Here is a 10,573-nt window from a genome sequence, read left to right as displayed (position 1 = left end):
TTTAATTTAAATATTTTTTAATTTTTTTTTAATTTTAATTATTTTCTCTTAATTTTTTTTTTAAAGTAAATATTTTAAGTTTTTTTTTGTTTTGTTTTTTTTTTTTTAAGCTTAAAAAAATGTTTTTAGATTTTTTTTGTGGTTCAATTTGTTTTTCTTTAAATTATATATATATATATATATATATATATATATATATATATATATTTGGTTTTTTCGTTAATTTTTTATTCAATTTTTTTTACTTTTACGAGTTAATTTTGGTTTTTTTTTTTTTTTTTTTTTTTTTTACATGTTTATAGTTTTTCTGTTTTTTGTTTTTTTTTTTTAATATATTTTTTTGTATTTGATTTTTTTTGTCATGTTTTTTTATTTTTATTTTTATGTTTTATTACCAACATGTTTTATGTTTTTTATTTTTATTTTTATGTTTTATGCTTTTTGATTTTTGTTATGTTTTTTTACTTTTTATATATATGTTTTATGTTTTTTTTCTTATTTTTATTTTTATATTTTTTGTATTTGATTTTTTTTGTCATGTTGTTTTATTTTATTTTTATGTTTTATTACTAACATGAAAATCACCAACATTTAAAAAAATTATCCACACTTAATCCATTAGAAAATTTAAAATGTAAAAACTAAGCCCTTTAAACAAAATGGGTTGATGCTCATCAACACTTTTCAAAATCAAGATGAAAATCATTAACAAAAAAAAATGTTCACACTTGATACATAAAAAAATTTAAAGTGTAAAAAATAAGCCCTTTAAAAAAATGTGTTGATGTTGCATCAACACTTTTCAAAATTAGCATGAAAATCACTAACATTTAAAAAAATGTGTTGATGCTGCATCAACACTTTTCAAAACCAGCATGAAAATTACTAACATCGAAAAAAATATTCATACTTGATACATAAGAAAATTTAAAGTGCCAAAAATATGTTAAAAAAAAGTGTATTCTGTCATCACCACTTTTCAAAATCGGGTGATTTTTTGCGACCTCAAAAAAACGGGTACCAATTCACTTTCTCGTTTGATCGGTAACTATGTTTATTCTCAAAGAGTTCTGTTGGACACTTTACTATGTCAATGAAACAAGGATAAAATCTTCTCATGCTAATCCTAGTATTTGAATTATAAGAATGAATATCGTTCTCTCAAAACTCCAGGATCAGTTTCACATAATAATTTAAAGTGTTCATGAATGCTCAAATAATATGGATAATAAATCAAATCAGAACTCTTAGTGATCATACCCCTACTTCGTGATAAGCAATTGTTATCTCTATCATTGAATCCTTGCAAACTGAAAGTAGATTTTGTTATGTGATAAATAGAACCAGAGTAAATAATGCACTAAGATTTTAATAAATGAGAAATTCAATAATAAAAAACTCATTAAATATACATTTTTTTCTCCATCTCAGTTTACATATAGAATCCCAATGTGCTGAACAATAATGAATTCCAAGAAAGTAACCATACCATCAAACTCATCAATCAAACTTGTGCAATTTAACATCGAAGCATAAAATATAATTCTAAAATAATATTACAAATTTCTACTTAATCACATTTTCACACTTATGCATTGATCAAACAAAAACTTAGAAAATCCTAAGAGGTATGGGGCAACGGATTGGCTAGTGGGCCCAAACCACCCAGCTCATTTCCCTTGTAAAGGTTAAATCACAATCCCAAAAGATTCAAAAGAACAATAGACATGAATCAAATGCCAACTTGTATTAGTTCTAAAGTCTTGTTACATAGACATTGAACAATGCAGAGCTTGGCTCCAGTGGTCCCCTCCAGGGATCATCCCACTGGGCACACAGTCTCCTCCCTTTCTTGCCTAACAAAATCATCCTCTGTCTATCAAAATACAACCTTAAAGTCTAATCCTAATCCCCTGTACAATACAAGGTCTCCCTATTTATAACAACGATGTCTCCTAGTTACCCAGATCGAAGGTTAATCAATGCATACAATTTTAGAGTTTGTAAACTGATTTCTGGACCAAAATAAGGAATTTGATTATTTGACTGGATTCACATTGATCTGAGGTTCCATATAAACACAGCGATCGGTGTCGAGTCATGAAATCTTCGTCATAGCATTCATGGGAATATCACACTGTTAATAAACCTTGTGACTTCTAGAAAGTAGTTTGACCGCATGCTTTGACCTTCACTCTATGCGTTGTCTCAAAGACCTGGGCGCAATTAAGGGAACACAACACCATCTTGAGCCTCTGCTCCTCAAAACCCATATGCTCGTTTCCTATCATGGCAGTTGGATGTATGACAATCATGGAGATGAGAACAAGATTTGTATTGCATGAACAATAATTATACACCTGCCATAAGGATAACCTATTATTAGTGATATTTTCACACAAATCCCTTCAAATCATTAAAACAAAAAGAATTCATAGAATAATAACATGTTACCTCTTAATGCCTCTATAATAGTCCAACAATGTATAGAAAAGGATAATAATAACTACAAAAACTAGGTGAAGGCATAAGAGATCCTTAGCAAAAAGTGTGAAAATCTAGACAAAATGGAGGCTCAACCGCACTTGTGCGACGAGTTGGTCAGTTGACTTGACTTGGAAAGGAGCTCCCGCACTAAAGAATTAATGTTGGCCCCTGAATGCCCATGAAAAGCATTCCCACAAGGGGGTATCATAATGAGTTTATAAAATTAAGTAAATTAATGTTCAGGTGTTAAAATTCTATTTATAATTGAATATTGATCATGCAGCATGGAAATAACAAATGATAATATTTTGTTTTCATTGATGAGCTAATGATTTGTGTTCACTGATTTTCATAGTAGAACACCCACGCCCTAAGCACACCCGAGTGTCATTTGTTAGGCGCGCTAGGGCACCCGTGTGACGATTTGGTGGGTCAACCCAATTTGGCATGGGGTGCCTGCAAAAAAAAAATTAATCTCGGCCCATTACTGACCATGACTTGAGAATGGGGCCAACGTTGAAATTTTTCAGTTTGTGCTCGTATGCTTTGAAATTTTACATTGTTATGGTTTATTCATGAATTGATGATATGAGAGGATTTTGAGACTCAAATACGACTCACAAAAATAATTTGACAATCAAATGGAAAAATTATCATATATAAATGTCAAGAAGATGAAATTACTATTTACCAGTTGCGGGCTTATTGGTGCTAATTGTCCTTTCTTCTTGTATGGCAAGTCATGAGGCTAGTTAGTCTTGATCTGATGGAAGTCATGGTTTTATATGAAAATCTCTAAGGTAAGGCTCTGGGCTATGACCTACGAGCTTTGTTGGTGTCCTCAAGTCTACTTAAAATATCTAGTGGAAAGGCTCCTCAAGCTAGGTCTGCTAGCTTGGGGTTAATATATCATTATAGAACATGCATATTAGGACTAAATCAAGTCCACAAAAGATAAGTTTAACTAGTAACTTGATCACCTTCAATGAATTGCATAGAACCTTATGATTTTCAGATCTTTGAAATGTGTTATAAGACCTTTGAATTTGAGAATAGGTCTTCGATCTTTCACCCAATATTCTCACCCATGATTCAAACTCTCCAAGTATGTATTGCTTATAAGTTGTATTAAGCTCCTTAATAAATTTGAAGATGACAGATCTCTTGTGTGTTTGTTGCAGTCATCAAGCCATCTAGTCTGCTCAATGAATATTATTATTGAGAAATTATAATCTCTGTAAATTACAATGGATTTTGCATATAATTATTTCATATACATCATAGATAGTAGAGTGTATCTATGACATTCACAATCAACCAAAGGGAAATGTCATAAGAAAGTGCTTGAAGCTTCATAGATTGTCCACTAACCAACCTTGCTTTTTTTTTGGTCAAGTGGTCTAAGTTCTCTAGAGATTACATCAGGCTTGACATGTGGATTGAGAAACTGCAACCCAAGGTCATCTAAGCTGTCAAAATAATTCGAGGATCGCACGTGGCATGGGCCACACTAGCCCTTACCATGACTGGATTTTTTCCCACGAAGTTTCGAATCGGTGACCTTCACATCACAGAGTGACTTAAAAGTACGCCCCATCACCGTCTATTCTACAACCTGTGTGCAACCAACCTTGTGATTGAATGGGAAGTTCTCATCTAGGGGAATTTCAAGGAGTTTTAGGATGACTGGAAAATGTATTATAGGGCTCAACTGCAAGATATGTTTGAGGGCTACTACGATCACCAATAAATGATCACCTAACCATTTCTAACTAGGTGGATCAAAATACATTGTGTGGATTTAATTTTACCATAGTAAAATCACTTTCACCGTGGAAAATAGTTTAGTAAATCACTTTTATTAATTATTTTCTAATTTAAATAAAAAAATCCCATGAGAATAATTAGATAAATAATTATTTATTTAATTTTTGCTAGGAATTATTATTAACTTATTATTTAATATTTATTCCTTGTCACATTTGACTAAATCCCTTAGGAATATTTAAATAAATCATTATTTATTTAAATTTCCTTATTTTTGTTATTAGAATAATTATTAAATCACTATTTAATAATTATTTTGATTTCACACCTTTCTTGTTTCTTGCAAAATAGTTAATAAATCATTTTATTTGTTAATTATTTCTAAATAAAGGAATTTAACCATTTTAAATTCCTTTTCCCTCTCCAATAAATATAATAAAGTATTCAAAGTAGTTAGATCTGAATTTGGTCAATAATATTTTATTATTCTCCATTTTCGAGATTAACTCCATACTTTTCTATATAAAGAGGGTTTTTCATTCATTCCTCACCATGATCATTATCATCATCAACATTATTGTCATTTTCTTGAGCTCCCATTTGAGTTCTTCACTTTGTTTGGGTTTTTCACATGATTGAGAGAGGGAATTCTATTTCTAAAGCATCAAGGATATCAACGGACCCATCACATGGAGGGGTCATTACACACCAATCTATAGATCTCCTTCACCAGGTGTTATCAATAAAGATAGATAAAATCACAAGACAATACATGAAGATTATCATATTATGAGTCATAGATGCTTATGGTTAACTAATGCCTTCTATTGAGTATCGAATGCCATGAATTGACATTATTTGTTTTAATATTCTCTTCAACTCACCAAAATATGGATTTAATGTGTATTAATGATAGTGATTTAAGACATCCTATAACAATTGAGAAAATTATCAACTGAAATCTACCTCTACTAATTCAAATTACATGATTTATTTAAAAAATGTAACCACTAGTGTAAATTGATTATTAATTAATAAAATTAATCACTATTTTCTATCACACAGTTGTTAATTTTATTTTTTTAATAATATTTTATTTTTTTGAAATTAACAATTACATTACAAATTATATTATTAAATCAAAAACATATTATATTATTAAATCAAAACCATATTATATTAATTATTATATTATTAAATCAAATCAATATCATATTAATTATTATATTATTAATTTATTATTGATAATTCATAGCTCGTATATATGTTTTTGGCATGTCCTTACATATGGTTTTCGCATACACTATGAGTTTTCTTGATGGCTTTGATCCCTTATATATTCGACTCTTGCAACAAACCCGAGGATTTCTCGGTGGCTCCGTGTTATCGGGAAAACTAGTATCTATGCAGAGCTGCTACTCCCACTAAGGCTGGTAGCTACCTTAGAAACAAACACACTAAAAACTACTTTCGTTTTCCTTTATGAGCAAAAGATAAGAGAAGAATAAGGAGACCAACCTCTGTCTTGCGCTTGGTTCCTTGCTTGATTCCTCTCCCTTCTGGTAGGTCTTTGCCACTCGCTTCCTTGTCTACCCAACTTCAAGGAGTACTTGTAGAATCAAAGCAACATAACACTATCCAAGAACATAGATCTATTATCATAAACAATATAGGATCAGATGTACATTGACCACACAAATGCATAAATCATCAATCATACAAGAGTGTGGAAGAAAACTTGAATAGCTTTATTGATAATCAAGAAAGATCAAAGAGGATTACAACCAATTGTTCTGACCCAGCATCATCCTCTCAGCAAGAAAGCCCTTCTTCACCTCATGAAAAGCTTAGATCACCCAACACTATGATATTATACCAAGAAACCAACAACACTTCCTTACAAGATACAAAATTCCAGCCTCTGGATCTCTGGGATGAGGGATCCATATATAGATGTCTGTAAGGGGGGTGAGTCAGCTTTTGAGATTTGATTAGTGTCTTCTCTCTGATAGTTCTTGGTTCCACTTGGAGATTGATGATCTCTTACTCATCCCTAGTCGAATTTAGAGAGGCAAGTGTCACAGGAGAGGTTTCTGGAAGATTCCATGCTCCTCCACCTTGCGGATTGACCCTGCCATTTGTCTCTTCTCGCCCATCGCACCCCATAGAAGGGTTTTTTGACATGCATCGCACCTACTGTGTGTATTCGGGTGGGATGCAATGCACTTTGCCTATGGAGCAGGTGAAATGGTCCAGTTTTGACCAGTTCTAAGTAGTTTTTCATGGAGAACTTCTGGGAGATGCTGTAATTAGTTGACCTTGTTCTTTTAGGGGTTGGAACAACACCCTTAGGGACTTAGAAGCCCTTGGTTTATGGACATTTATGCTTGGGGTTGCAGTGCCCAAAAATGTCTATAACAGTTGCCCCCTAAAGCATGAGGTCGTTAATCTTTTGATGTCGGGTGAAATGCTTTATCATGAGGATCCAAAGTTTTTTCGAGCTGGAAGGTGACCTGTAATAAGATACAATACAATACATTATCTTCATATTATTTTCATGATCTAGCTGAGGCAAGCATTCCCATGCTCAGCTTTATAAATTCATTTTCATGTACATAGGAAAGACAATTGTCTGAGTGTAGACTGATGATTCTGGTAGAGCCATCATCCCTTAGATCGGATGATTATCTGTGCAGCAATGATGTACATTTGATGTCTTTATTTTCCTGAATATATATTGCAGCTCGGATGGATGAAACTAGATCCGGGGTCTTCAATCTCGTTCGACCTTCACTCAAAGTACAAGTCGATCCATGTGAGAGATGTTCTGGAGTCAAACATGGAAAGACATCACCTGATTACTAGTCAATGATGTAAGATGTTAACAGGCGCGAGAGGAATCACCGATAATGATAATGATCCTCAAGGTACTGCAGTACTATTCACGTGGTGTGAATAAGGGACTTGGCGTCGAATACCACGCAAAATCTTTCGGTCTAAGGCCATTGATGTAAACCTGTTGCCGGAAGTGAGAAACTTGCCATTGAGGCATGCAAGCTTCAAAGTACTGAAAGGGTTGTTCCTAGATCGACTTCTTGGATAATGAGCTGATGTCAACAAGAAGCGATCTGTCATAGGAGGGCCTTAGTGAATCCCACATCAATGACACGGAATGGAGCAAATGATTTTAATGGAGGTGAAAACGATCTGGTGATATACGGTTCAGGGTGGCGGTCATGAAAGAATGGAGCGAAAATGTATTATAGTGGGTGAGACACAGGTGAATTCTCTGAGCGACTTCTCTTGAACATATCGGCGACACTGACATGATGGATTGGTAGCATTAACCCCAAATGTGGATGGTGTGATGGAACCATGGTGATGTGACCAGTGAATGGAACAACCCAACCCGACTCAGATGCAGAGTGAAAGTGTCATGTTCAAGAGCGACTTGCTACCAACAAAGTTTCTTCAAGTTTTCTTCCCAATTTTCCCCAGTCATTGCTGACCAGTACCTCTTTATTTTTGTCAAGCTTGAGGAGGATAACATATTCTTGTTCTATAATTTTCCCTTCGGGCAAACCCATCGCTATGTTTTAACGAGCCTAGCGATAGTGAAACTCGTTCTTGTCTGTTATGGACAAGTTTGTCGCTATTAGGTTTTAACGAGTTTAACGACAAAGATAACTCGGTCCTTTTCAATTTTAGAGAGTCTGAAAAGGGACGTAAAGGAAACTCCAAAAATCCTTTTTCGTCATCTAATCCCTTAAGTCCGAAAAAGTATAAAATAATACAAAAGGGATGAATTTTCGGTAATTTTAACGAGCCGAACAAAACAAGCGCTCGATCTTTTTGTGTAATAATCCCTCAGGTCCAAAAAGATTAAAATCTAAAGGAGGGATAGCACTTCCGGTCACTTTAATGAGCTGGAGAGGCCAATGGCTCGGCAATCTTTTCATATTTTACAAGTCAATTGAAAAGAGCTTAAAGGAGACTCGTTTTTGAGGAACGAGTGATAGATTCGGGTAGCAGCTGATTCCAAGTAAGGTTTGGAATTTTCCAATCACGACAGTGTCACAAGGATGGCTAACAAGATCACTCTTCGCAGCTGTTCCTCAAAAGGGGTAAACAATCAAGTGGAGGTGAATGATCGGCCAATACAGAGTGGAGGTGATGATGAGAACATGACCAAGGCTTCAAAGGCTGAAGTAATACATTCACGATGGTTATTTACCGGAAATTGGTTCATTTTTTATTTTAAAATGAGCTTAAACGCTGGGGGAAACACTTGCTCATTGCTTATGTTTATTTTTTAACGAGCTTGAAGTCTGCGTTAAAACTGCTCGATTAATCCAGTCGCATAATAAGGATGTCTCATAAATAAAAACGACATTATTTCAAAGCTTTTCCCTGCATCCTTTCTTTATGCAAGTTAGGAAACGACCAATCCTACGAGTTTAAAGGGTTAGAGGACCTATAAATTTAAAAAAATAAATGGTCGCTCTTTGCTTGCACACCAAAAGGTTTGCATGCCCCCAGGTATAGTGAAGTAGAGTTTTGAGGTTACCCCTCAATTTGCAGACAAAACATTTGTTTTATCGGGAAAGGCCTACCTTTTTCAGGTTACCAAAGATTGTTCCATCTGCACCATAAACAAAACACTTCTTCGGCGATGTCTACCGAAATAGACAAAGGTGAGTGGCGCAGACGCCTCCACTCACATAACTTTGACGAGGGAATCTTATTCTAGCCTAATCCCATTTTCCTAAACGGACGGGTGTGTCAGACTAGTAATATATCCTTCGCGGAAACCTACCCTATACCTGAAGTTTTCCTGCCGAAGCAGACCAGGGTGCATGCCCCCCTGGGTTTCAGTCATGCCCTCCGAATCACTCATGCTCATCAGGAGGACAGACTGGGGATTGATGAGAAATTCCTTGTGTGAAAAGACCATTCAGGGTTGGTATATGACTATTTGCTATGTTTGAACCGGGGAATGAAAGCTGGTCTACGAGCTTGACCACTATTCCTTCGTGCGGAAAACACATTACTCTAAAGAGTGAGGAGACAATGGCTCCCATGCAATAAATATAGTCTCATCCAAGGAGTAGATTATAATCCAGGGGTCCTTGGACTACCGTTACATTCATGTGAACAATTTTCCTTCTCAATGTTATCGGCACATCGGGAAGGATCCCTAACGGTCGACAGGTTCCTTTGTCAAAGCCTGTTAGATTTATCATCTCAGGCAAAAGCGATGGTGAACCAAGCACTTTCCAAGCAGTTGAGGAAGGGATACTCACAGAAGCCCCTTCATCTATGATGGTACCGGCCATAACCATTCTATATACTTGAGTAATGATTCGGAATGGTACACTAGCCGGTAAACGGGATCTGCCTAGTAGATTCCAGTCAAAGGAAACAACCAGGTTGCTTGGAGGTGGGACCGAATAGACGGCCGGATACGACTCTGACGAACTTCCTTCCTGCGGTAAAGGAATGGGTAGACTGCCCCCATGTTCATCGGAGTTTGTGCTTACGAAGAGAATTTGAATGGTGTCATTCTTGTTCTCTTCGGTGACTGTACCATCTGAAGATGGACCCTCTGAAGGCAAGACCGGGTCAACTATCGCCTCGACCTTTTGACTTTCGTCTGGTATGGATTCAGATGGTTTATCTTCAATGATAGACGCTTCGGCTGACCACAAGGGCGTGTCAGCCGGATTTTCAACTAGTGATGGACTCGGCAAGAGTTTTTTGTATCCAGGAGGAAGCTGTAACGGTGAAACCGGACGGTCGTCCAAAACTCTTTTAGCTTCGTCTAAGAAGGGACAACGGTGGACGGCGTGATCGCCTTCACACAATTTACAAGGAAATTTATATTTTCCTTTTTGTCCAGGGGCTTCACTTTCACTAGTTGACGGTGTATGCTCAACATGATTGTTAGAGGTTGATGACATCGGATTGTGCAAATGAGGAGACCAGTCCCTTAAGATCCGAGGGATGCAAGGACAATCTCGATGATAGTGGTCTCCTTTGCAAATGACACATGGCGATTTAGGCCTGGTCGGTGCAGTGTGTGGATTTTCACTAGACGATGCTTGGTTACCCCTTTTCGCCTTTGGCTCCTTCTTCTTCTTCTCCTTCTTCTTCTCAGTTACTTGATTTTGGGCTTTACCAGCTTCATCAAGTGAAGAGGAAGGAGGAGAGGAAGAATTGGACGAAGTAGAGGGTTGGGGGGTAACTATAATATCATTTAGTTGCTGACTTGACTGTTCAGGAATCACGGTATTCTGAACGACAGAAGTTGAGAAGAGCC

The sequence above is a fragment of the Pinus tabuliformis genome, chromosome 9 (assembly GCF_031772625.1).
Source record: "Pinus tabuliformis cultivar Carrire ecotype Pingquan chromosome 9, CPIR1, whole genome shotgun sequence".
Lineage (NCBI taxonomy): Eukaryota > Viridiplantae > Streptophyta > Pinopsida > Pinales > Pinaceae > Pinus > Pinus tabuliformis.
Note: the sequence above shows the minus strand (reverse complement) of the source record.